This window comes from Dendrobates tinctorius, unplaced genomic scaffold (assembly GCF_039654945.1).
Source record: "Dendrobates tinctorius isolate UK_male_01 unplaced genomic scaffold, ASM3965494v1 ptg000292l, whole genome shotgun sequence".
Taxonomy (NCBI): domain Eukaryota; kingdom Metazoa; phylum Chordata; class Amphibia; order Anura; family Dendrobatidae; genus Dendrobates; species Dendrobates tinctorius.
The window spans coordinates 5,157,288-5,184,697 of record NW_027361959.1 but is presented as its reverse complement, the minus strand read 5'-3'; the positions used below and the strand labels follow the sequence as shown (position 1 = coordinate 5,184,697).

The following is a 27,410-nucleotide window of genomic DNA, read 5'->3' as shown; positions in this document are numbered from 1 at the left end:
CAGTGGCTGTGTACAGGCTGTACCCTCAGGTGTGCCCGGAGTCCCGCCGGTCAGTGGCTGTGTACAGGCTGTACCCTCAGGTGTGCCCAGAGTCCCATCTGTCAGTGGCTGAGTACAGGCTGTACCCTCAGGTGTGCCCAGAGTCCCGCCTGTCAGTGGCTGTGTACAGGCTGTACCCTCAGGTGTGCCCGGAGCCCCGCCGGTCAGTGGCTGTGCACAGGCTGTACCCTCAGGTGTGCCCGGAGCCCCGCCGGTCAGTGGCTGTGCACAGGCTGTACCCTCAGGTGTGCCCAGAGTCCCGCCTGTCAGTGGCTGTGCACAGGCTGTACCCTCAGGTGTGCCCGGAGTCCCGTCTGTCAGTGGCTGTGCACAGGCTGTACCCTCAGGTGTGCCCAGAGTCCCGCATGTCAGTGGCTGTGTACAGGCTGTACCCTCAGGTGTGCCCGGAGTCCCGCCGGTCAGTGGCTGTGTACAGGCTGTACCCTCAGGTGTGCCCAGAGTCCCATCTGTCAGTGGCTGAGTACAGGCTGTACCCTCAGGTGTGCCCAGAGTCCCATCTGTCAGTGGCTGTGTACAGGCTGTACCCTCAGGTGTGCCCAGAGTCCCGCCTCTCAGTGGCTGTGCACAGGCTGTACCCTCAGGTGTGCCCAGAGCCCCGCCGGTCAGTGGCTGTGTACAGGCTGTACCCTCAGGTGTGCCCAGAGCCTCGCCGGTCAGTGGCCGTGCACAGGCTGTATCCTCAGGTGTGCCCAGAGTCCCGCCGGTCAGTGGCTGAGTACAGGCTGTACCCTCAGGTGTGCCCAGAGTCCCGCCTGTCAGTGGCTGAGTACAGGCTGTACCCTCAGGTGTGCCCAGAGCCCCGCCGGTCAGTGGCTGTGCACAGGCTGTATCCTCAGATGTGCCCGGAGTCCCGCCGGTCAGTGGCTGAGTACAGGCTGTACCCTCAGGTGTGCCCAGAGTCCCGCCTGTCAGTGGCTGCGTACAGGCTGTACCCTCAGGTGTGCCCAGAGTCCCGCCTGTCAGTGGCTGTGCACAGGCTGTACCCTCAGGTGTGCCCGGAGTCCCGCCTGTCAGTGGCTGTGCACAGGCTGTACCCTCAGATGTGCCCGGAGTCCCGCCTGTCAGTGGCTGTGCACAGGCTGTATCCTCAGATGTGCCCGGAGTCCCGCCGGTCAGTGGCTGAGTACAGGCTGTACCCTCAGGTGTGCCCGGAGTCCCGCCTGTCAGTGGCTGCGTACAGGCTGTACCCTCAGGTGTGCCCAGAGTCCCGCCTGTCAGTGGCTGTGCACAGGCTGTATCCTCAGATGTGCCCGGAGTCCCGCCGGTCAGTGGCTGAGTACAGGCTGTACCCTCAGGTGTGCCCAGAGTCCCGCCTGTCAGTGGCTGCGTACAGGCTGTACCCTCAGGTGTGCCCGGAGTCCCGCCTGTCAGTGGCTGTGCACAGGCTGTACCCTCAGGTGTGCCCGGAGTCCCGCCTGTCAGTGGCTGTGCACAGGCTGTACCCTCAGATGTGCCCGGAGTCCCGCCTGTCAGTGGCTGTGCACAGGCTGTATCCTCAGATGTGCCCGGAGTCCCGCCGGTCAGTGGCTGAGTACAGGCTGTACCCTCAGGTGTGCCCGGAGTCCCGCCTGTCAGTGGCTGCGTACAGGCTGTACCCTCAGGTGTGCCCAGAGTCCCGCCTGTCAGTGGCTGTGCACAGGCTGTACCCTCAGGTGTGCCCGGAGTCCCGCCTGTCAGTGGCTGAGTACAGGCTGTACCCTCAGGTGTGCCCGGAATCCCGCCTGTCAGTGGCTGCGTACAGGCTGTACCCTCAGGTGTGCCCGGAGTCCCGCCTGTCAGTGGCTGTGCACAGGCTGTATCCTCAGGTGTGCCCGGAGCCCCGCCGGTCAGTGGCTGAGTACAGGCTGTACCCTCAGGTGTGCCCAGAGTCCCGCCTGTCAGTGGCTGAGTACAGGCTGTACCCTCAGGTGTGCCCAGAGCCCCGCCGGTCAGTGGCTGTGTACAGGCTGTACCCTGAGGTGTGCCCGGATCCCCGCCTGTCAGTGGCTGAGTACAGGCTGTACCCTCAGGTGTGCCCAGAGTCCCGCCTGTCAGTGGCTGAGTACAGGCTGTACCCTCAGGTGTGCCCGGAGCCCCGCCGGTCAGTGGCTGAGTACAGGCTGTACCCTCCCTCTCTCCCTCAGCGCTCTGTGGTTACTGCACACTGGCGTCCCTGTCCCAGTCTGTCATGACTGAGCGGTGGGCGGAGCTGACGCCCCGGGGCGTGCCTGGGATGGGGGCGGGGTCTCCGGGGAGGTGGAGGCGGGGGCCGCTGTTATTGTTGCCGCGCTGTGAGCTGCTGCCGCCGCTGCTCTGGGTTGGCGGAGGCCGGGGGACGAGAAGAACCGGTCCTCGGACGCTGACAGAAACTGGGGCGGGAAGAGAAGGGTCACCGGGGCGGAGAACCTGCGGAGATACTACCGGCGGGGGGAGGGGATCTCTCCATCAACTTCCTGCGCTCTGAGGATTTGCTTTCCTGGATCTTGTGCTGCTGTCTCCCCGGAGCAGGCGGAGGTCCGGACTCGCCGCAGGTAATACCCGAGCAGCGGGCGCCGGGGAGAGGCAGCGGGCGGGGGCATATGTGCACAGCAGACCTGCAGCTCTGGAGGGAGCGGTGCTGGCCGTATGGATGTAGCAGAGCCGAGATTGTCACTAGCAGTTATGGATGTAGCAGAGCCGAGCCTGTCCCTGGGTGTATGGATGTAGCAGAGCCCAGCTTGTCCCTAGCAGTTATGGATGTAGCAGAGCCCAGCTTGTCCCTAGCAGTTATGGATGTAGCAGAGCCCAGCTTGTCCCTAGCAGTTATGGATGTAGCAGAGCCCAGCTTGTCCCTAGCAGTTATGGATGTAGCAGAGCCCAGCTTGTCCCTAGCAGTTATGGATGTAGCAGAGCCCAGCTTGTCCCTAGCAGTTATGGATGTAGCAGAGCCCAGCTTGTCCCTAGCAGTTATGGATGTAGCAGAGCCCAGCTTGTCCCTAGCAGTTATGGATGTAGCAGAGCCCAGCTTGTCCCTAGCAGTTATGGATGTAGCAGAGCCCAGCTTGTCCCTAGCAGTTATGGATGTAGCAGAGCCCAGCTTGTCCCTGGGTGTATGGATGTAGCAGAGCCCAGCTTGTCCCTGGGTGTATGGATGTAGCAGAGCCCAGCTTGTCCCTGGGTGTATGGATGTAGCGGAGCCCAGCTTGTCCCTGGGTGTATGGATGTAGCGGAGCCCAGCTTGTCCCTGGGTGTATGGATGTAGCAGAGCCCAGCTTGTCCCTGGGTGTATGGATGTAGCAGAGCCCAGCTTGTCCCTGGGTGTATGGATGTAGCAGAGCCCAGCTTGTCCCTGGGTGTATGGATGTAGCAGAGCCCAGCTTGTCCCTGGGTGTATGGATGTAGCAGAGCCCAGCTTGTCCCTAGCAGTTATGGATGTAGCAGAGCCCAGCTTGTCCCTGGCAGTTATGGATGTAGCAGAGCCCAGCTTGTCCCTGGCAGTTATGGATGTAGCAGAGCCCAGCTTGTCCCTGGCAGTTATGGATGTAGCAGAGCCCAGCTTGTCCCTGGCAGTTATGGATGTAGCAGAGCCCAGCTTGTCCCTGGCAGTTATGGATGTAGCAGAGCCCAGCTTGTCCCTGGCAGTTATGGATGTAGCAGAGCCCAGCTTGTCCCTGGCAGTTATGGATGTAGCAGAGCCCAGCTTGTCCCTGGCAGTTATGGATGTAGCAGAGCCCAGCTTGTCCCTGGCAGTTATGGATGTAGCAGAGCCCAGCTTGTCCCTGGCAGTTATGGATGTAGCAGAGCCCAGCTTGTCCCTGGCAGTTATGGATGTAGCAGAGCCCAGCTTGTCCCTGGCAGTTATGGATAGAAACCTCATAGAAATCAATGGGGACCTGAACTTTGGAGCTGGAAAATCTCACAATCTCTCTGTCGTGGCCATATAATATACATGTCCTGGATGGAGAGTTCGAGCATTATCTTGTGCAGCGTCCTGGAGACCATCTGGCCACATGTTACTGTAAGGCTTGGCCCCTTGTCAGTGGGGCGCTCTTGTCACATTGCTGTAGTTTTCCCCTCTAAGGTAGCAGTCGTTATTGCATGGGACATGTGTTTGCCCTGGTAGTTGTCCCTGTGTGTCAGGTGATGGTGAATTTTGCAGTATGTTGCAGGATGGAAAACACATTACAAGGGTTGTCTGTGACGTTTCATTGGGGACAGTAATGTAATTCACTCGGAAAGTAAGGAAATTAACCCATAAATTGCACTAAAATGAAGTTTCCGGGTGTTATGTGTCGCCCGTGGTGAGGATGGGGCGTAGGGTGAGACCATATTGGACCAGTTCTGCTGATCTAGGGGTGATGGCTGGAATCTGTCACGTTAGTCTGTCATATTTGTGGGTAACCTGGAGCAGACTGATAGACATGTAAGGGGAGAATATTTAGTATTTCTAATAGGTCAGAGTGAACCTCTTTCCACAAACCTGTATATAATAATAATAATAATAATAATAATAATAATCTTTATTTTTATATAGCGCTAACAAATTCCGCAGCGCTTTACAGTTTTCACACATTATCATCACTGTCCCCAATGGGGCTCACAATCTAAATTCCCTATCAGTATGTCTTTGGAATGTGGGAGGAAACCGGAGTACCCGGAGGAAACCCACGCAAACACGGGGAGAACATACAAACTCCTTGCAGATGTTGTCCTTGGTGGGATTTGAACCCAGGACCCCAGCGCTGCAAGGCTGCAGCGCTAACCACTGAGCCACCGTGCCGCCCATGTATATCAATCTGCTCCACATCATGCTGTATATAGATGTGGCTGCATGTACTGCAAGGCACAGAATTGCCATCTCTACCTACATGTGCACCCCAGGGCTCTACTCAAGGCTCTCTGCTGCTCCCTGCACAGGCACATGTAGGGTTTCGGAGGGGATTATTGGTGCCCTCTCTCAAAAATCTCTCCTACACATATAGAACAATGGATTGGGTAATTGCTTATAATTTCATTCCCAGACATACGGGTTAATTTGCTGTGAAGTCAGAGCTTTGGTGTAATGTGCGACTGGTGGAGGCCCTGAAGCACATTCTTCTGAATAAAGAAATGCCAGACTTGTGAAGGTTGTCAGCCGCAGTCAGAAGTGGGAACAAGAAGATGACTGCTGCGCATCGCCAGCGATGTTGTGGAGAGAACCTCAGCCTTGTGCCGCCTTTATATGACACATCCCGGCTGCGTGTGTACATGCTGGTGTGCTGTGACATGTTTGTACATGATGTGACATATAGGCAGATGCTGTTGAGCATAAATATGTTTCTGCTGTCACTACCACATTATAATATGGGGAGACTGATATACCGGATTATAATGAGAAGTAGGGAAATCTCGGCTGTCCCGTGTATGTTGTAGACTGCCACCAGTTATATACGACAGGGCAAGTACCCATTTCTGTAGCCTAAACTGTTCACATGAGGGCGCCTTGGGGGCAGCTGTTCACGCGTGGGGGCGCCTTGGGGGCAGCTGTTCACGCGTGGGGGCGCCTTGGGGGCGGCTGTTCACGCGTGGGGGCGGCTGTTCACGCGTGGGGGCGGCTGTTCACGCGTGGGGGCGGCTGTTCACGCGTGGGGGCGGCTGTTCACGCGTGGGGGCGGCTGTTCACGCGTGGGGGCGGCTGTTCACGCGTGGGGGCGGCTGTTCACGCGTGGGGGCGGCTGTTCACGCGTGGGGGCGGCTGTTCACGCGTGGGGGCGGCTGTTCACGCGTGGGGGCGCCTGGGGGCCTGTTCACATGAGGGGGGAGGCTGTTCACACGGGGTGTGTGCCTTGGATCGGCTGTTCACATGAGAGGGGCGGCTGTTCACGGGGGGGGGGGGGCGCCTTGGGGCGGCTGTTCACACTGGGGGGGGCGCCTTGGGGCGGCTGTTCACACTGGGGGGGTGCCTTGGGGCGGCTGTTCACACTGGGGGGGGGCGCCTTGGGGCGGCTGTTTACACTGGGGGGGCGCCTGTTCACACGGGGGTGGGGGCGCCTTGGAATAGCCATTCACACGGGGGTCGCCTTGGGGTGGCTCATCACGCAGGGGGCGTCTTGGAGCTGCTGGGGCTGTTCACGCGGGGGGCGCCTTGGGGCGGCCGTCCACGTCGGGGGGGGAGCGGCTGATCACGTGGTGGTGAGTCTTGGAGCGGCTGGGGCTGATCACGCGGGGGGCGGCCGGGGCTGTTCACACCACCTGTGAGCTGTTATGGTTGACACTTTGCGGTTGCACTGTGCAGTTCCCTTTGTCCTGGAGAATTGCTGCCAACCTGTTCTGGGTGGATCCCAAGTCTTGTAGGCGTCATGGTGTACTAGTAAGTTTTGTTAGTAACGAGTACATAAAACAACAAACACACAGCTTGTAATGTTACAATATATTATGTCCGTCCCATTAAGAGAGGTGATGGAAGCAATGTAGAAATCCTGGTGGATCTGTCACTAGTGTATGCGGTCACTGTTATGGATTTGTAGCCATTCGTGCTCTTGTTTTCGTGGCTTGTTTGGACCCTGTAGTAGCTGTATTCCCGAGCTCTAGGCACCGTCATGTGTCACTGGCAGGTTAGCAGCATCGGAGCAGTGTTCCTCTACCGCTGGAGCTCATCGTATACAGGGAATTGTCATTTGTTTTGTCTGACACCATGAAATGCTATAAGGGGCGCATTGCAAAGCCTCATTTTTCAGCTGAGAGCACCAGAGTGGTTTGTTGCACTCAGCGTCTCTATTCATAATAGGGTCCACAAGTAGAAATATTGATATTCCGAAAGAGACCTTTTATTTGTTTTTCACTTTTTAAAATCTACTGTACTACAAAGTGGCAATCTGCCTGTTCTGTCCTCCTGGGCTTTGCAGTACTGGGGTCCTGGGTTGTCCATTTAGCCAGTGTTTGCAGTGGGCTTCTCTAGGTGCTCTGCTTTCCTCCATCATTCTGAAATCACTCTATACAATGGGAGCTGTGTCTGAGATGGAGGACGTAGGTAAAATAATTGTCCCCTGGACACAATACATGATATTGCAACGCTGGTGACGGCTAGGTTTCATACGTTACTGGAATTGGATGAATGTGGCGTTGTGTAAGATAGTTGTAGAAATGAAGGTAGATTCTGTCATTTTTCTCACCAAGGGCATTAAGTCGCATTTACAGTGTCTGTAACTAGAACCAGAGCAAATGTTTGATAAATGTAGGTAAGTTAGTGTCGTCTTAGGCTAATTTCACATTAGTGTTTTTTTTTTTGCGCTGCGCATCGTGCGTAATAGAAACGCATGCAAAAAACGCATCATGCGTTTTTGCATGCGTTTTTTATGCGCATTCGTTCTCTAGGGGTTAAAACCAGTGTCTACACATTTTTACGCCAAAAACGCATGCGCACAAAAATGCAGACAAACGCACGCCTGCTTTCCCATAGACTATAATGCGTTACTTTGTCACATTCCATGCGCAATCGTGCACATGCGGTTTTTTTACGCCTTTCGGCGGACCCAAAAATGCAACAGGTTGCGTCTGGCACACCTAGGCGCACACCTTGAAAAAGCGCATGCGCACGAAAACGCATACGAACACGTGCAAGCGCAAGACCATGCGCACGCCGTGTTAAACATAGGTACGCATGACGCGCAAGATCCGCTGCGCAAAAAACGCAAATGTGAAACCAGCCTTATACAGTAGCTTTCTGTTGGATGCATATTTCCCCATGTTCACACGCGTAAGGTTTTTGAGCGCATTGCACTTATGCTTTGTTGTACAGTACATGCACAGTGGATGGATTTATAGCAATCTCACGCCCACTCTGCTGCTATTTGACGCTGTGTAAACTCACCCGTGCTAGTCTCTGCAGCAGAAATTTCCACAATGGATTGGATGCGGTAAATCTGCATTGTTCAATGCACACTTGCGGATTCACCTGCTTGATTAGAACGTGAAAATCCGCTGCATCTAAGCACAGCTATATCCAGATCGTGGGAACGTAGGGTTAAGCCCCCGTCACACACAGCGAGATCGCTGCTGAGTCGCGAGTTTTGTGACCCAACAGCGATCTCAGCAGCGATATTGCTGTGTGACAGGTATCAGCGACCGCTCCCAAAACCACCCCCCCACCCCGCCGGGTATCGTTGATTGTTCTGGAAAGCCCTGGACATTTTTTTGATTGTTGGTCTCCTGCTGACCAGCGCGCATCGCTGCGTGTGGCAGGCGGGAGACCAGCGAGCTGGTATCCAAGGTAAACCGCGGGTTTCTAAGCGCCGCGCGTCACTTAGAAACCCCCTGTGTACCCTAGATACCAGCAGGCTGATGCAGGGAGCTGGCAGCCAAGGTAAACAGCAGGTTTCTAAGCGCCGCGCTGTGCTTAGAAACCCGCTGTTTACCTTGGTTACCAGCTCCCTGCACCAGCGCGCTGGTATCTAGGTACACAGCGGGTAACTAAGCGACACCCTCGCTTGTTACCCGCGTCCTCGCTGGTCCTGATCACTGTTGAGTCTGCCTGTATGGCAGCTCACCAGCGATCATGTAGCGACTCACCAGTGATCCTGACAAGGTCATATCGTTGTCGGGATCGCTGGTGCGTCGCTATGTGTGATGGGGGCCTTAGGGTGAGTCCACATGGAATAAAGTTGTGCAGAGTACTACAGTACAAAATTCAAATGCAACATGTGGATTTTTTTTTTTTTTCTTCTCTTTGCAACGTGTGCACTTGCTGTAAGTGTGAACACACCCTTTACACTAAAGCTGCAGCAGTCCTCATGTGACATCTGTCCCTGTGCTCCAGGATGGATGAATTGGATCCCGTTAATACACTTCCGTGCGTGTGGACCGTGACGCAGGCCCGGATGCTGTAGGAGAGATGAGCCGGCCTTGTGCAGCCTGATGTCACCGTGCATTTACCTGTTTCCTCCACAGGCCGGATCAATGATATTGTTTCTTATGGTTGATGTACTGTGGCCGCTGCAGCCTTATTACACAGAGATTTACACAAATTTTATATATATCTCTATCTGTTGTGACACCGTTTAATTACACCATGTAATATTTAAATTTTACAGATATTATCTACCACACAGTATCATGAAAAGAACAAGTCCCAGAAATACCCCCACTTCCAAATTTCTGCCAGATCTTCTTTAAAGTGAAGATGCTCCATAACAATTCCTTGGCTAAGCTTACTTATTTTGCTCTTTTATATATTGCTAACATATTCTGCAGCGCTTTACAGTCATTATCACTGTCCCCATTGGGGCTCACCATCTAAATTTCCTATCAGTACGTCTTTGGAAAGTAGGAGGAAACCCACGCAAACACGGGGAGAGCATACAAACTCCTTGCTGATGTTGTCCTTGGTGGGATTTGAGTGCTGGCCCCCAGCGCTGCAAAGATGCAGTGCTAACCACTGAGCCACCGTGCTGTATAATCTGTCCCAGCAGTCTCTTATTCTTAGAAATATGTTACATGTCCTGCCATGCCAAATCTGCATGTCTGTGAACTGGTAGAGTATGAAATGTGGCAGCTGAAAGGTTCCTGCTGACAGTTCTCTATTACCTGTGGCCTGCCATACTTCCAGTACATTAGCCCTTCAGGCTCATGCTCAGTAATGTGCTTGGTGGTATTGCACTTGGTATGTGCGCTCTATAGTTTGCTGCATAGAAAATATGGAAATATAATTTCTTTAGATCCCAGTATTTACAAACCTGATACATTAATGATGTGCCTATAGCTTGTGAATTATCTATCCTCTTTCAGGAAAATCCTTGTCTGATAAAGTTGTGCTCTGCCTGTGACCGGGGTCCCTCTCCTTTTCTACAGCTAAATACGGTACATTGTATAGTGGTTTGATGCCTCAGTTCACTTCGGTTTTCTTCTTCTTAGATTTCTTGCCTTTTCCTTTGTGTGAAGCAGTGAATTATGTTTAGTTTTCATTGATTGTATTCTCATTGGTTTATACCCTGTAAGGCCGGTTTCACACATCCTGATATTTCCGGTACCAGAGATATCAGTGTGTGCGGCACATGTGTGGCAACCGTGTGCCGCATCAGTACCACACGGACTGACGCTGGTCAGGGCTGTGGAGTCGGTAAGCCACAGTTGCGACTCCGACTCCTGGATTTTATCAGGCTCCGGCTCCGACTCCAACTCCGGCTCCGACTCCGACTCCTTCATAAATGGCCAATTCATAACAACAAATTTACTGTTGTAAAATATTAAACATCATGCTTATTCAGTTTCTCACCATCATATAAGTAATCAGACCACTTAGAGCAAAAACTACATTTATTAGAATACAATTAGAATATAGCAAATAACTTTTACAAACTTTTCTAAACTGTAAGTAAATATGCAATAAACACTTTTATGCAGTTAATAAGAAGAAATCTATAAATTTGTCCTCAGAAAAAGTATTGCCTCTGTCAGATCCTCCTTCATGGATGCCCTCAAATCTGATCTAATTATTTTGAGAGCAGAGAACAACCTCTCTACACTAACTTGTGTTGGTGGCTAAGCAGTAACCACTCGGGCAACATCTCTGACAATGTCAGGATACAGAGGAATCGCTTGTTGCACTGTTATTTTTGATGAACGGTCAAATTTCTCAATTTCTTTTAGTGCACATGAAAAATTCTGCTGAAATGTACTGGCTGTGTTCCTTGATGGGGATGACTCCTCTTCTATGCGGGAACGCTTTGCACGGTCCTTGTGATCCAAATATTTTTCGAAATTAAATTCTTCATCAGTTGATGATGAGGGTGAAGATGTGGCAGGACGACCAAATTCTTCTTGTTCCTCCTAACTGTTCTGCAACCCTTTCATCCTTACTGCTATTTCAAACAGAGCTTCTTTTCCTTTACTTAGCTGTTGATCATCTAGAAGAATCCGATGCATTGGGTCTACATAAACAGCTGCCAAAAGAATGTTATTTTGTAATAGTAGCTCCTCTCTCCGTTTCATTGATGTAGCAATGCCACTTGCAATTAACCCTCCTCTTTGGGACAGGCGAAACATCAGGTTCTTCCACTCCTTTAAGAAAATACCTGGAGTTAAGTCCTCTGCTTGTATTTTTTTAGTCACTGTAAATGGGTGCTCTAGCAATTTTTCCAGCTCAGTCTCCTGATTCCACTGACTTTCATTTAGCGTCAGTTGAGGGTTAGCCATGTCTACAAGAAAGGTTTTCAGTTCAACCAAGCGCTGAATCATTAAGTAAGTACTGCCCCATCGTGTGGCTTGATCAATAATTGCCCCTTTTCCAGCACGTCTCTTCAAAATTGAGTCAACTTTAGGGGTTCTGGCAACAGTCGCCAATTTTCTCATCTTGACAATCAGTGCAGCAGCATGTCCTTCTTGCAGACTGTCTCTTATAGCCAGCTGTAGCGTATGCACAACACAGCGCATGTGATGAATGAAAGAACATATTGACACAGTTTCAACAAGATCATCTAAACTATCATGTCGCTGTTCATCTGAAGCAACTTCAGTTTGCTCCTCAGTTACAATACTGTGTTCCTCTATTTCAAACATTTCTGTGTCTGTGGACCCAGAATGTTCTTCTAGCTGCTGGTCACCATCATTACTCTCATTCATTAGCTTAATAGTACTTATCATATTTGAAGCATTGTCAGTTACGACAGAAAGAACTTGCTCTTTTTTAAGTTCATAGTCTTGCAGAACCTTTTCCACCAAGACCTGGAGAAACTCACTGGTGTGATGAGCTTTGGTGTCTTTTACTGCCAATGTCTTGGTAACTATTTCATTTTTGTCACAAACAAATCGGACATTTATGGCAAAATAGTTCACTCTGTGACGTGTGCAGGCATCCATTTTAAGAAACATAAAGTGTCCCTTGAGAGTTTTTTTAAGTTCTTCCTTTTGTTTAAAAGCTTCTTCGATTAATAATTTTCTATTACTCTCTCTCTCCAGAGAAACACCAAGCTTGCGGGCCATTTCCCCATTCAGACACACAAAAGCTGGTCGTGAAAATAATGAAATAGGCACACTATCCTTTACAACAAGCTCTATGATCTGTTTTTTAAATGTATCTACTGTCATTGTCACAGTAACTTTGTCACTGACAAAATATCTTGCAACTGATGGCTGCAAAGTTCTCTGCTCCTTTGTTTGGCTGGAAGAGCTGGGCACTGGTTCATTGGTTTGGATGCAGTCTTTCTCATCCACTGCTTTCAGTACTTCTGGATGAAAGCGCTGTAAATGTCTCTTTAGATTAGAAGCTCTGGTAGGAGCATTTTTATCTTTGCCTGAATATGCACTCATCTTGGCTTCACAGCATTTGTTTTCGTCTGGATCATTTGTCATACACTGACAGACATAATGTTTTCTATCTTGAGTGATGGTGAAATGTTCAAATACAGTTGATTTAATGTGATGCTTCTTTGACTTTCTCAGGTTTTTAATTCTGCATTCATAATCCAAATGACAATTGTTTTTCCTAAAAACAATTGTACAAAATTATTTCCAGGTCGTACAACTGATATAGTGGTCAGTAATACTGTTATTATTCCTCATGTACTCACAGTTAACTGATGCAAAGTTTGTTGAAAGGATAATACTTCTTACAGTCTTCCTCTTCTGAGTAGCAGGCAGCTGTGAGATGCTTGGAAGACGCACACCTAGTATGATCTAGTCTAGAGGAGGAGCTTTACTACTAAGAATTTGCAACACATTTTCACTTTCAGTTTCATACATTGTAAGTAGGAGGGTTGGGGCAGCATGAGGTTAACCAAGTATAAGATTAGATAAGGGCAGTGGAGAACAGTGACACACAAGAAGTAAGAAATGTCTCTATCTCCAGCAGAACTGCTTATCACTGTTGTTCATAGTTTGATAGAACATATATATTTGAGTAACATTTATAAAATTCATATAAAAGTTCAATTATGAAATATTAATACATTTTTTTTTAAAGCAGGAGTCGGTACATTTCTACCGACTCCGACTCCAACCAAAACTAACTCCGACTCCACGACTCCGACTCCACAGCCCTGACGCTGGGGAACAGCGGCTTACAGAAGCGCTACTTCCCCCGCGGCTGTCCGTGCACACAGAGGACAGTGTGCACTGTTCTCCGGGTGCACGTGTGCGGTATGTTTTGCGGCCCGTGTGTCCAGGTGCAAACTGACACGTCTGCGTGTTTTACACAGTCCATAAAAACACGCTGACATGTGCATAGACCCATTCATTTGTCTCTGGTACGTGAGAAAACTGTCACCACACGTACCGGAGACACTGACGTGTGAAACTGGCCTAAGTCTCCGGCACGTGTCTATATAGTACAGATCTGCAATACAATACACCGAATATGTGACATTACCTGTAATAATAATTCTTAGTACCTACCCAGCAGTTATTTGGGGTGGTTCTGTAGTAACATGTATGAAGGCTTATTCTGTTGATTGCACAGTTAATTACGGTACCCCCTTTTAGAATTAATAGAATTTTTAAAATGGAAAATGCCAGTCATTGGCACCAGTTAGCCCGTGCTCCTTCAATGGCCTATATGGAGTATACAGCTTTATAGCCTGCTTTTGTGTTGAAAAAAAATGACATCTGTATATAATAATGTGTGTGTAATAGAAATAGCCTGGCATTTTATTTTTTTCTTTAGCATTTCAGTCCCTTGAAAAATGGACATGTCATCCTTTTTATACAAACGAAACCAAACCCTGAAGAGGTGTCAAGTCCTGAACCTATGCTTCATCATAGAGCCTCTGTCTGTTCCCATTGCTTCCGCTTCGTCGGACGAGCCGTGTACTTCTGTACGGTTACTGTATCTGTCTAGAGTCTTCTGCTTTAATCACTGATGTTTTTGTAAGACATTTTTTAGGTCAGATATAGATGTGGAGAATTTTTGTTACGAAAGGCCTAACCACGATGGTTTTGTTGAGTGCTACAACTCAGAAATGCTTGTATTCAACTGTTCAATATTGGCATTTTTGTGCCCTGTACAGTACCTTCTGGGGATCACACTCCACACCCCCGATGCAATTGGTGCACGTTGTCACTCATTAAATGTCATGACTGACATTTTGAATGCAGCTAGTTTTCTGTAAATTTTCAATTAGAAATGACCATCTAATGTGCATGGTGGTATCCAGACTCAATGGCAGAGGTCAGGCGTATAAAATTTCAACATGCCTGATCTTTTTGTTCTCTTGGTTCTTTCTATTTCCCTGAGCTGAGCAAACGTTTGTCCAGCAGCTATCTGAATTGTACTATTAGGCCATGTTCACACTATCTGTATTTTGGTCTGTATTTTACATCAATAATTGTAAGCCAAAACCAGGATTGGTTGATAAATACAGAAGTGGTGACGTGTTTCTATACTTTTCCTCTAATTGTTCCTCTACTGATTTTTGGCTAACAAAAAGTGGTGTAAAATACTGAACGAGTGAACGTAGACCTAGTTTGTGTGGGACTGAGGTTGGAAACCCTAAATGCCCCGACTATCAAAACCATTTGTACCCTCCTGCCAACGCACAACGCATCCACCCCCATGGCCTGGCTTGAGAGCACATCTTGCTGGCTACCGAAAACGCCCTGGCCAAGAAAGCAGAAATGTAATATATTAATCAATGGCAGTTTTAATATTCCCATCTAAATCAATAAGTTGGCATCACAGTAAATGACCTAGGTTACAGAAAGTCCCTGGTGTCACTGTGCAGTCCAGCATGTTTCTCTGATCTTTCTGACTCCATACGTTGTTCCTGAGGAAGTGACCACTAATGGTCCTGCTGTGTGAGGCATGTGTCTGGGAGGCTGCATTGTATACTGTCCTTGTAACCCTGACTGGCTGGTGTGGAGCATGTGACGGGGAGGCTAAATGGTATACTATCCTTTTAACCCCGACTGGCTGGTGTGGGGCATGTGTCGGGGAGGCTGCATTGTGTACAGTTCTTGTAACCCCGGCTGGCTGGTGTGGAGCATGTGTCTGGATGAATGGTGCAGGTTACATTGTAGTCACTATGTCTTCTGTGTGTCTCGGAGTGCAGATCCCAGTGATAAATCTGATAACCGCTTCAGCATTCAGGTTATGGATGTGCTTATGCGGAGATTTTAGCAGGACTCGTGCGGGGGGGAATGAAGTCGCTTACCTGTCTCTCGGTGACCCAGTGAGTCTGCAGGGACAATCTCTTTGTAATGGAATTGTGTGACTGAGCAAAAGGGAGGCTGCTCGGTGGCTGTAATGAGCTGTCAGGCAGTCTCTTCTGGAGGCTGCCCGTGAATAATACATCACTGATGTGTGCCGGCTCTTGGGTGCTGGCTGGACTTTAATGTTCAGATAAGCTTTTGTACTATTTGTTTACCTGAGAATGTCCGAAAAAAGAGATCAAGCTGGTGAGATCTTGTTAACAATGGAAAAAAAGACAGAAAATGTTACTGTGCGACCATAAACCCTGGAATTTATGGGACCCAGAGGCAGGTTTATAACTGTCCTCTAATATTTGGGCCACGTGATAAATCATGGACTGCCAGAACTAATGTTGTCCTGCTGATAAAAATCTAGTGTATTGCTTCACATACCATGAAGCTAAGCTAATGGCACACACGGGTGTAGGCTTCTTAAAGCAGCCGCCGTAGGGGAACGGTAGGATCACATGCTGGTCACTTACAGCAATAACGCTGCCTGAAATGCGTGCGGGAGGTGTTAACAGCCTAAAGATTCCAATAATGTCCATGTAGCCTTATAGTGGGTATGCACACAGATTATCATGGGGTAATCGCACCTTTTTAAAGAGGTTTTTAGAGTTGTCAAAAAATTTGGGCTGGTTCCGAGGGGTCTGGGCATGTGTTAGCTGTGAATCACCAAACAATACTTGGTAGTCATAATGATGAGCCACTTGTTGTTGACGGTATGCAGTAGGAGACTACTGAGGCCAGTATACGGCAGGCCATCCTGCAGCCAGATAATGATTGGAATCGTGGAGGATATACAGTGTGCTCAAAGCCATGCCCTCCCCCTTTGTTTTTTTTAAAAATCCATCTCCAAACCCCCCTTACTGCTCCCCATCGGCGCAATCTATTCTCCGGATACAATAATACAATTTTGGGCTGCCTGGATATTCCAACTTTGATAATTTTTCAGTAAATCTATTGTTTCTACCACCAACGGTTTAGACCTTCCTAGTAACAAACAAAATGTTTTACCCCTCATCGTCTCCAGTGCTGTTTTCCTATGCACTGGTTAGATAATATATGCATATTTGTGGCCTCCTTTTCGTAGCATTTGCCATGGCCTCCAATGGTTTTCCATTCTAGCTCTTGGAGGTAGAGTAAATGGCCGTGATGCAATGCCGACTGTCACAAGGGGCCAAGAAAGCCACTTGTGTCCCAGTAACCCAGAACAATGCAGATCTTTCCTGTCTCCAGTGATTTTGCTGGGCTTGCAATGTTCCTGGAGCGTTCTGACGCTTTGGCAGTCTGGCTTGTGTAGCCATAGTAATATATGCGGTAATTACAATCTGCTCTGCTGTGGCTAGGACTTGTCATGCTTTACAGAGTTCCTATACTCCTTCCACATACACTTTAAATGTCCAGAAATGCCTTATAGTATATTTTATTATAGGGATTATCCCGCACTGTGTATAGGTACATCATTGGATTTTAAGTGTTTTTCTTAAGCTCACTGCAAAATTATAACAAACAAAATCTAAAAATCCTAAACTAGAACCTCTGACCATTTTAGTTGGTTGTCTTACTAATTACAACCTGCTTAAATCCAGATTTTAGACTTTAATTTTTATTTTTTTTTTTAATCCATTTTGGCTCACACGCATTATATCGCTACAAAGTCTCATCCACAGATCTGCAGCCGATAGTGAACGCTACGGTCCTCAGGGTTACATATTTTCCAGCAGATATCGCCCATCACAATGCAAGAACTGAAATCTGGCTGGCTGGCCAATGCCCTCTGGGGTAGAAAGTCTGACAAATTGGTTTCCCTCTTCCAGAAGTGAAGCTGGCTCTAGAGCCACCTATTGGAAGTAATGTTCCTATAGGTTGGTGTCTGACCCTTTAACAACGTTTGCTACGTGAATAAACCAAAGCCTTGGCGAAAAGAAAGTCCTCAATCCGCAGACTGAGGTTTCGGGGTTCTTGTTCTACATCTGTGCAGAGAGGGGTATTAGGTAAAGTATGCAAATCAGCCCTTCTCCAGGAGGAAGAAAACTGACTCGAAGGCCTCCTATTGGAGGCAGCTGCCCTCCCATCACTTCTGATTGGCTGGCTTATGGAAGCTGAGACACAACGGTTCCCTCTTGTGGAGGCTGCCTGGTAGACGGATGTGATCCCGTACGTCTGTATCGTCACAGGTCACACAAGTAGTGGCATTGTAGCTTCATTTAAGGGTAACATTCAGTGCTTCCCTCAGCCTCTTGTTTGTTGCGCTCGATCGTCATGACCCGTCTTTACATGTAATGATTATTCACCATTACCGAGCAGATGAGCATGGTAAAGGAGCGTGGGGAAAAGCCGGAGTGCTACATGCTGCTGAACGACTTTACATAGTGGCTTCCTTTTTGACTGCTAGACCATTGAAAGAGTAAATTTACAGGTATTGATATGGTGGATTTACCATTAAAATTGATTGATGTTGGTCTAAAATTGTCTGATTATTCTTGTTTGTAGCAGTTTTGACCCCTCACAGCTGCCGATTGGGATGGATAGTAGGGCGTTATGGTCATGCTGCTTGCAACTTTAAAGTTTTTATTTTGAGTCTCGTAACATCTGGATGCCGAGGGTTGGACGCTGCACAAGTACGCAGCATCCAACCCGCAGCATTTACTGGTGGTGTGCACCTACCCTTAGTCTTTAGCGGTCTCGCGAATAGATGCTACCTTGGTATATGTATGTATCAGCTGTTCTTCCTGCCACCTATCAGCAGTTTAGACCTCCCCCTTTACAGTCTACTGTACGTAAAACACGAAGTAACTTTGTAACTACTTCCCTTGATTTTCCCTGTACTGATTTTTATTTTTTACCTATATTTAGTTTTATTTGCCATTGAACACCCAAAACGAAGGTAAAGTTTTGCTGATTTCTCTGTGGAATTTGTATACAGTTTATAGCTCAACTAGAAAGCGATTCTGTAATATTTATCCGGTATGTGTGATTTATGTCCGATCCTCGGCTCTCCCGGGAGGGAAGCACGCCAGAGATGTCTGACAGCGGCTTATCGCTCCCTCTGCATTGAAACAAACATGCAGGCTCTCTGCACTAGCGAATATGGTTATTGGGAAGTCAAAGATTATTCTCAGCATCTCGTCATTATCAAGATGGACATGACGAGTATTCCGAAGACAGCTAAACATGTAATAGAAATTCTTTAACAGGCGTCGTCCTGTGAATAAATATTGACTTGCTCCGATCACACTAAACATGATGTAACTGATGGAATTATTAAAGTGAATGCCCCTCTATTACTTAAGGTGCCCCCCCCATGAAAATTTGCATGGTGCTTGTGATCACATGTGCCCAGTTGCTCAGTCAGATCTCCTGGATTCTCCTGTGTGTTTGCAGCAAAGCGATTTCTGCAATCACGGAGTCCGATAAGAATCGGCCAAAATACGCTGCGTCCAATGGAGAGGTGTTTTCCTCTGAACCCGTCTTCGTTTCAATAGCCGTGAATTATAGAGCAGACGACCTCCCCGCTGCACACCTAGGAGCGCCGATTAAATAATCTTTATTCTAAACTTGTTTTTGAGAGAAAATGCAAACAATCTCCCCGCAAAGCCTGATTAACTGTGTCCACATGGCCTAAGAGGGGATTAGCCAGACCTGCTGCTCTGCCAGCCAGATAAATGGAGCCGCCGGCTCTCCTGCTTTTTACTTCGCTCTTCATCCTTTTTATTACTGCGTATTTATATCATCACCCCAACTCTACCCATAAAGCTGCCTGGCGTGGCGCGAGTTCCTGGAACAGATATCACTTTACTCTCCTTTAGTCGTAATGTGAATTATAATAGTTTTTTTTTCCCTTTTTCATTACATATATGCTGCACCCTCTTTATTGTAAAGTCTGAATTTCTGCAGCAGCTTTCACGTGCTGTAGATAGTAAGTTACCGTGAAGTGTGGGGATTTTACATAGCACATAAATGAGATTTAGTAGAATCTCATCTAAGTGATGCTACTGTGATACAGGGGAATCTGCAACATATTCGCTACGTGTATGCATACCCAAAGGCCACGTTCACATGATCAGTATTTTATATCCGTATTGGAAGCCAAAACCAGGAGTCAGCGATAAATCCAGAAGTGGTGACGTGTTTCTATTATCATTTTCCTCTGATTGTTCCTCTCCTGGTTTTGGCTTAAAATTACTGATGTAAAATACTGACCAAATACTGAAAGTGTGAACGTGGCCTTTGGGTATGCATGCAAGTAATTACTTGTAGCAATTTTTTTTTTTTTTTTTTAACCAAGCCAAGAGTTCTTAAATGAAGAGCACATTCACGTGTATTGGCGGAGTGGAGAGAGAGATGTCGGCTGAACAAACGTTTAGCTGGCTGCTAGCTAAAATGTATGGGTTTAACAAAATAAAAATTGAGGAACAAGGGGTATGTATATATAATCTCCTTCAGACACTGGGCTACCCACTGAGTTTTTCCTGAAGCATCATTTTACAAGTTTTTGTGTCGTATTGGCCACTGTTCCATATTATTATTTGTATTTTTTTTACTATACATAAATTAGACGAATGGGTCGCTTTTAACCACTTCATGGCTTTTGAAGCCTAACGCCTTTAAAACAAGAGTTCAAAAACACAGAGCATATACACAAGTCATTTTGACATTGCAAATCATGCGTTAATTCTTTTAAGGAGTCTGTCAGCAGGAGCCCCCACAAGGCCAGCATACCTTTCCATGGCCAGTCCGGTCCTCCTTTGGGTGCAGTAGCAGAAGAGCGAGACTGGAGCAACGGCAGAGAGCCGGCACTGGACTCTGGAAGAACGACTGCCTGCTGTTCTATGTGTAATATAAAAGCGTTTTGGATCCATTTTTGTTAACCTTGAAAACCCCACTAACTCTACTGCTCAATTAATCTACCTTTGCCTTGTTACTCTCTGTACCAAACCATGTACCTCACCCACTAGCCAGAGAATCCAGTTTAATCTAATAACATGCACAATCTCCCACCACCTGGTAATCTCAGGTCCTCTCAAGATGTCCTCTGCTGTCATCCTGGCTCGTCCTCGCGTAACCGTCTGCAAGATTCCTCTTGTGCCTCCAGTACTGTAGAGCCCACTATCCTAACCATCAGACCCTTCCCCGATGTTCAAACCCACCCCGAACACCTACAAACTGTAATACCATTGCCCGGCCATATTGGCAGCTCTTGCCCTCCCCTAATGTATCTTTCCCCTTGCCTTGTAATTCCTCGCAGGCAGGGTTCCCATTGTAGTTGTATATAGTTGTATCTGCGTACATTCGCTTCACTGCTCCATTCATTCCGAGGACATAGGACATCTGTTCTGGGAAATGTGCGGGTCCCGGCAGTCAGACCTGTAAAGGTTAGTACCTGTACCTTGAGCACGTGATTACCTGATTCCGTCATCAATTTAGTTTAAACCAGTTGTGTCCATGGGTTAGATACTTTTATTTATTTATTTATTTTTTTTAAATCTTTTATGCCAATGCCTGCTGAAGAAAACAAAACAAGCAGATTATGCATTTTTTTCATCATAGAAAGCAATGAGTAAAGTGCAAAAGCCGCAGGCATCACGATTTGCTGCCCTTTTTGGTGCAGAAAACACGGACAACAGGCACAAAACTGTATCAGCATGAAAAAATGCAGCAAAACCACTCGGGCTGAAAATTGAGCATAAATTATATCCCAACTTGGTCCACACACCCCAGTCCCCGAAATACACACTGCTGTCCAACAGTAAAAGGCCAAACACTATCAGAAAGGCCGTGGGGACTTTGAGGCTATGTGCACACGTAGCAGAAAATTTCTGCTTAAACCGGACTCCCTTCCCAGAAACCGAGCGTTTTTTTCTGGGCGTTTTCCGCCCAAAAAACGCACTGTTTTTAGGCTAGTTTCACACAGGGTTTCTGCCGTCTGCGCACGGCCGCCGATAAGCCCTTCCCCCTGCCGCACCCCCTCCTGACATCACCGCCCATTATCACACATGGCCGCATGCGATCTGCGCACCCTATCTTTAATATAGGGTGTGCTGACTGTGCGCTAGTAGGATTTTTTTTAGTGCGCTGCGCACTTTTGAAGGTGCGCCGAGCGCGCCAAAATGCAATATGCTGCGTTCGGCGCACCTACAAAAGTGCGCAGCACACTCAAAAATCCTACTAGCGCACAGTCTGCGCACCCTATATTAAGGATAGGGTGCGCAGATCGCATGCGGTCATGTGCGATAATAGGCGGTGATGTCAGGAGGGGGCGGGGCTTATCGGCGACCGTGTGCAGACGGCAGAAACGCTAGTGTGAAACTAGCCTGTGTTTTTTTTCCACGCAGTTCCTGACACATAGAAATAGCCAGAAATGCGGAAAAATCTGCGAAATTAATGAGCATGCTGCGGTTTTTTCGTGGTAAACGCATCAATATGCACAAAAAGTTCAAAATGCATAGAAATGAATGGGAAGCTTATTTTTAGTGTTTTTGAGCGGATTTTTTGGCAAATCCGCTAAAAAAAAAAACGTTGTGCACACAGCCTTAAGCTTAAGGACCAAGTTTTAATGTAAAACGTACATTGCTTACAAGAAAAAGAAAATAGTTGAAAGAGGCAAAATAAGGGGACATACAAATATGTAGCTATAAATTTAAATGGGAGAAAATACCTAAATGTTTCTGTTCCCTTGAGGGAAGGAGAACAATGAAACCCTCTGACCTGGCTGACAAACCTGGCATGGGAACTCCTTGTAATTGTCTAAATCCTCTTGTTACATCCTCAGTGCTGAGCTCTGTTTTCCAGGACCGACACTCAGTTTGTTAGGGAAATTTCAGGTCTATTTCTTTACAGTGAGCTAATAAGGGGGCGAGTGCAGTAAATATAAATGGTTAATTTTTCTTGCTTACCCCACCCTCCCTACTATAGGGAATGTCCAGGTGAGATAATGTGTCCATCTGCCCAGCCAAGCCTAGATGTCACGAATGACACTGCCTGCAATAAAAGTTCAAAGATTTTATTGTCCTTGGTAGAAATTTAAAGAGAACTTGTTACCATGATTATGCAGTCCAATCTGTAGGCATCATGTTATAGAGCAGGGGGAGCCGAGGACATTATTATATAGCTTGAGAAAATATTCAGTATAACCTGTGCTTTAATAATATGATCCTCTGCTCTTTGAGATGGTCAGTCCAGTGGGTGGCCCTTACAGTGACTGACAGCCTTCTTTGCCTACAGAGGAAGCTGTCAGTCACTGATAGGACCGCCCACTGGACCAAATGACATGGTTGTGAAGAAGGCCTGATGTATTTTAGGTCTGTTTTCTGCAGAGCCATGACACCGCTCAAGCGGCTTACTGATCCTCCTTGTCTTCTGGAGGAGGGAGTCAAGGAGGCGGCAGAGCACTGTACAGCTGCTCTATAAACCAAATATTCAGCCCCATGACCCCCGATAGTATCCTGACATAAAGCCACAAGACCCATGCAGGTGATCAGCTGTTTTTTCCTCTTCGCCACGACAGCACCCACTGAGAGAGGGGATCCGCCCCAGGAACAGGAAACCTACAGAGAGATAAATGGGGCGGTCCCCCTCGCTCCCTCAGTTTTTGGTTTCCTGTTCCTAGGAAGGAACCCGCAGAAGAGGATACCTGGTCTGGTAGCCGCCTGCCTGCATAATATGAGCAGCAGGGGCCCCAGGACCGGAGGCAGCGTCGGGCGGAGAGGTGTATTTCCCCCCCCCCCCCAGAGCTGGCGTAATGCAGGTGAGGCTGGAGGCGAAAGTGGTGCCAAAGCTCACTGGGGTGATGGCTATACCCCCCCTCCCCCCCCCCCCCCCGAGGGGGTGGACGCATTACAAACGCCATCGGGCGTACGGAGACCGGCGCCCCCCCCCCCCCTCCCAGTGTGGCAGAAGGGCTTGTGCGGTGTGTGCTGAGCGGCGCTGCTGGGAGTCATACCTGGCAGGAGAAGGACCCCGTGCGTGGAGGGGGGTGCAGACGCGCGGTGTCGCTGCCGCATCACTATTTGCGGTGACCCAGCGCTCCAGGAGAGGCAACCTGGAAGTGGAGGAGGACTTCCGGGTTCAGGCTGAAGGCAGAGACCGCGGGACAACGCCCGCGCATGCGCAGTAGGGGCTGACAAAAAAAAAAAAAAATGGTGGACAAAAAAAAAAAAAAAAAAAGAGGAGCAGCTATAGCAAAGGCTTTAAAAGGAAGCCACAGACACAGCGCTAGTGCACAGTCATGTCGTCCTTAGATGACTCAGCTTCGCTCCCATTAGGTCAGCTAGTGGTATCCCCACTTGGCAGTAGACAGAGCAGTGCTACGAGGAGATCCAATAGCACCAGAAGAAGTGGCAGCTCTAGGAAGGAATCCATTGGGCCTTCCAGACAAGATGAGCCGTTAGAGAAGAAACGTAAGGAAAAGAAGTCGTCCCATGCCTCGCCTCAGCCTGGGTCCCGGACACCGCAGCCGGTAGTTGCTGACGAAATTCACGGGTGAGTGTTTTTTGGTCAGGTTAGATAATTGATAGCCTTCTCCTTCTGGTCCATACCCCTTTTAGGCTAAAAGAACAGAGAAGGCGAAACATAGTGAGTGTGCCTTATGTTCGCAGCCCCTCCCGGATGGCCACCCAAAGAGATTATGCCAATCATGTCTTGAGGAGGCCTTGCAGGAGGAATCCTCACGGAAGAAGGAGGATATCCGGGCACTGATAAGTGTGGAACTACGGGCCTTAGGCGGTTCCAGTAGTCTAGGGGGTCACTCCTCCATGAGAGAAATACGTTCACCTAAAGAAGGAGTCTCGCTGGCGTCCAGGTCGCCGTCAGATACCGGAGAACTAGATTCCGATAAGTCCCAGGAATACCTTTCCTCAGAGGACGAGGATCAGACGTGTTTCCCCACGGACAGTGTCAGTAATCTCGTGAAGTCTGTCCGAAATACCATGGGGTTGCCGGAGAGTAAGGACCCCAAAACCCCTCAGGACATAATGTTTGCGGGTATCTCCCGTAAAAAGGTCCGAGCATTCCCAGTGGTCCCAGCTGTTAAAGACCTAGTTAAGAGGGAATGGGAGAAACAAGGTCAGAGGACCTTCCTCCCCTTAACGTCAAAGCGTAAGTATCCCTTTGACGATGAGGAGTTAACGGCTTGGTCGAGAGCCCCCAAGGTGGATGCGGCAGTGGCCTCTGCCTCCCGTAGATCCTCCTTGCCGGTGGAGGATTCGGGAACTTTGGCTGATTCTTCGGATCGTAAGACCGATACATTCCTCAAAAGATCTTGGGAAGCTTGTACGGCAGCCTTTAAGCCCGCAATAGCAGCCACATGTACGGCAAGATCTATGTTGGTGTGGCTGAACGACTTGGAGGACAATATTAAAAGTGGAGTAGCCAGGAGTAGGCTTCTTTCCTCTATGCCCCTCATTAAGGGAGCAGCGGCCTTCCTCTCCGACTCCTCTTCGGATTCTCTCCGGTTGTCGGCTAGAGCCGCGGGACTGACCAATGCAGGCAGGCGGGCCTTATGGTTGAAGGGGTGGAAAGGAGACACACAAACCAAATCTAGATTGTGTGCTATACCCTGCCAGGGTAAGTACCTGTTTGGTACAGAACTGGATGAAATTTTGACAAAAGCGGGGGAGAGGAAAAAGGGGTTCCCTAACCCGTATGTTCCGTTCAACAGGAGGGCCTACAGGAAGCCGCCGTTCGGAAAAAAGAAAGACTTTAGACCCCAGGATCGCTGGGGAAATAAGGACCCCAAGCAAAGAGGCAACCTATTCGGGAAACGTCCCTTCAGAGGAGACAGATCCCGATAAAACCGTTATACCGGTAGGTGGCAGGCTATTAAGATTCAGCCGCCAATGGATGAAGGTGACATCAAACCCGTGGGCCCTAAGTATTGTATCATCAGGCCTAAAATTAGAATTTGTTCGGTATCCACCGAACTCCTTCTTATTGACTTCTATGAAGTCCCGTTCTCAGCAGGAAGCACTGGAGATGGAGATTGCAGTACTGCTATCTAAACAGGTTCTAGTGGAGGTCCCAGACGACGAAACAGGGATGGGCTTTTATTCTTCTCTATTCTTAGTCCCAAAACCAGATGGCTCTTACAGGACTATAATAAATTTAAAAAAACTTAATACCTTCCTAAGACTGAGGTCATTTAAAATGGAGTCGATTAAGTCTGCAATAAAGCTTTTGTTTCCCAGGTGTTATATGGCGGTCTTGGACCTAAAGGACGCCTACTACCATCTCCCCATATATCAAGGGCACCAAAGGTTCCTGCGGGTAGCAGTCTGGTTCAGAGGTCGGATTCAGCATTTCCAGTTTGCGGCAATGCCATTCGGGCTATCCATGGCTCCTCGGGTATTTACCAAATTAATGCTGGAAGTAATGTCATATGTAAGGCTGAATGACACCCTAGTTGTCCCTTATTTAGACGACCTACTCATAGTGGGGAATTCTGTTTCACAGTGTGAAGCAAGAATAGCTAGAATTATCTCATCCCTACAAACACTGGGTTGGCTAATTAACTGGGAGAAATCCAGACTAGAGCCTGTGACCTGTCAAAGGTTTTTGGGCCTGCAAGTAGACTCCGTAACTGAGGAGTGCTTTCTGCCAAACGCCAAAGTAATGGCCATAATCGACAAAGTACAGAATGCTACAGGAAGACCCGTAATATCATTGAGACAGGGCATGTCCTTGCTGGGGTCACTAATATCATGCATTCCAGCGGTGCAATGGGCTCAGTTCCACTCTAGAGAACTACAGTGGGCTATTCTGCAGGAGATAGACTGCAGGGGCGGCTGGAAGGGAAGATATCCCTATCGCCCGAGGTGGTTGAATCCCTAAAATGGTGGTTAATTCCTTCCAATCTATCGAAGGGAGTACAATGGTGGGTGACTCCCTCCAAGATACTCACCACAGATGCCAGCCCCTTAGGTTGGAGAGCCCACCTAGAGGAGCACATGGTACAAGGCTGGTGGCGGGAGAATGAAATAGAGGCCTCCTCTAATGTAAAGGAGCTAACAGCGATTTTTTTTTTATGCGATATCTCGCTTCCTCCCGCAGTTAAGAGGCGCCCACGTAAGGATCCAGACAGACAATACCACCGCAGTGGCCTATATAAACCGGCAAGGAGGCACGCGGTCAATGCCACTGATGTCTATCGCAGGAAAGATTCTGGAGATGGCCGAGGTCCATCTTCTCTCCTTGTCAGCGCTCCATATAAGAGGAGTGGACAACTCCCGAGCAGACTATCTCAGTCGCCAGGCCCTATACCAGGGAGAGTGGGTCCTCAGCAGAGACGTCTTCGAAATGATAGCGTCAGAATGGGGCAGACCGGAGATAGACCTTTTCGCAACCAGAGCCAACAGGCGCGTAAAAAGGTTTGCTTCTCTCTACAGGTCGGACAACCCAGATATTCTAGATGCCCTCCAAGCACCCTGGGCATTCCAACTAGCCTATGCCTTTCCTCCGATGGTGCTACTACCAACAGTAGTCAGGAAAATAAGACAGGAGAGGGCGAGGGTCATCTTGATAGCCCCGTTTTGGCCAAAAAGACCGTGGTTTTCATGGCTGAGAGCCATGTCGGTAACCGACCCGTGGATCCTGCCGCTGCACCAGAATCTTCTCTTGCAGGGACCCTGCTACCATCCACAGGCCAAAGCCCTGCACCTAGCGGCCTGGAATTTGAAAGGGAGCTACTGAGGCAGAAGGGTTTCTCAAGGAACCTAATCAATACCCTGCTACAAAGCAGGAAGGAGTCCACGACAAAGATATATGCTAAGGTGTGGAGGAAGTTCCTGGCCTTTCACCCAACAAAACTAGCTGGTGAAGTACCCATTACGGCCATTCTAGAGTTTCTACAAAGAGGCCGAGAACTTAGACTCTCAGTAAGCACTCTTAAGGTCCACGTGTCAGCCCTAGGAGCCCTGTTTAACTATAACGTGGCAGCAAATAGATGGGTGACTCGGTTTATCTCGGCCTGTCAACGAGCAGAACCGGTGCATGTGCCTCGACTTCCAGCGTGGAACCTTACTCTGGTTTTGGATGCCTTCACTCAGGCACCATTTGAGCCCATAAGCTCAGCATCAGTAAAGTGCCTCTCATTGAAAACGGCTATGCTGGTGGCCTTAGTATCGGCCAGGAGAGTGAGTGATCTTCATGCTCTGTCAGTAGACCCACCGTTCCTGTTAACAACACGAGACAGTCTCATTTTAAAGACGGACCCGTCCTACCTGCCCAAACGGGCAACT

General features: G+C 48.5%; 1 protein-coding gene across 3 annotated transcripts in view; it reads left to right on the top strand.

The window, feature by feature from the left end:
• Window positions 1-2,315: 2,315 nt before the first annotated feature.
• The window catches only part of NDST2 (N-deacetylase and N-sulfotransferase 2), a 229,064-nt gene continuing 203,969 nt past the window's right edge, over window positions 2,316-27,410 (top strand). For 2 of the 3 annotated variants that reach the window (XM_073560053.1, XM_073560054.1), the window contains exon 1: window positions 2,316-2,570. The gene's annotated coding sequence lies outside the window, so the exon portion shown is untranslated. The remainder of the gene's footprint in view (window positions 2,571-27,410) is intronic. The other variant, XM_073560055.1, reaches the window with a different exon arrangement.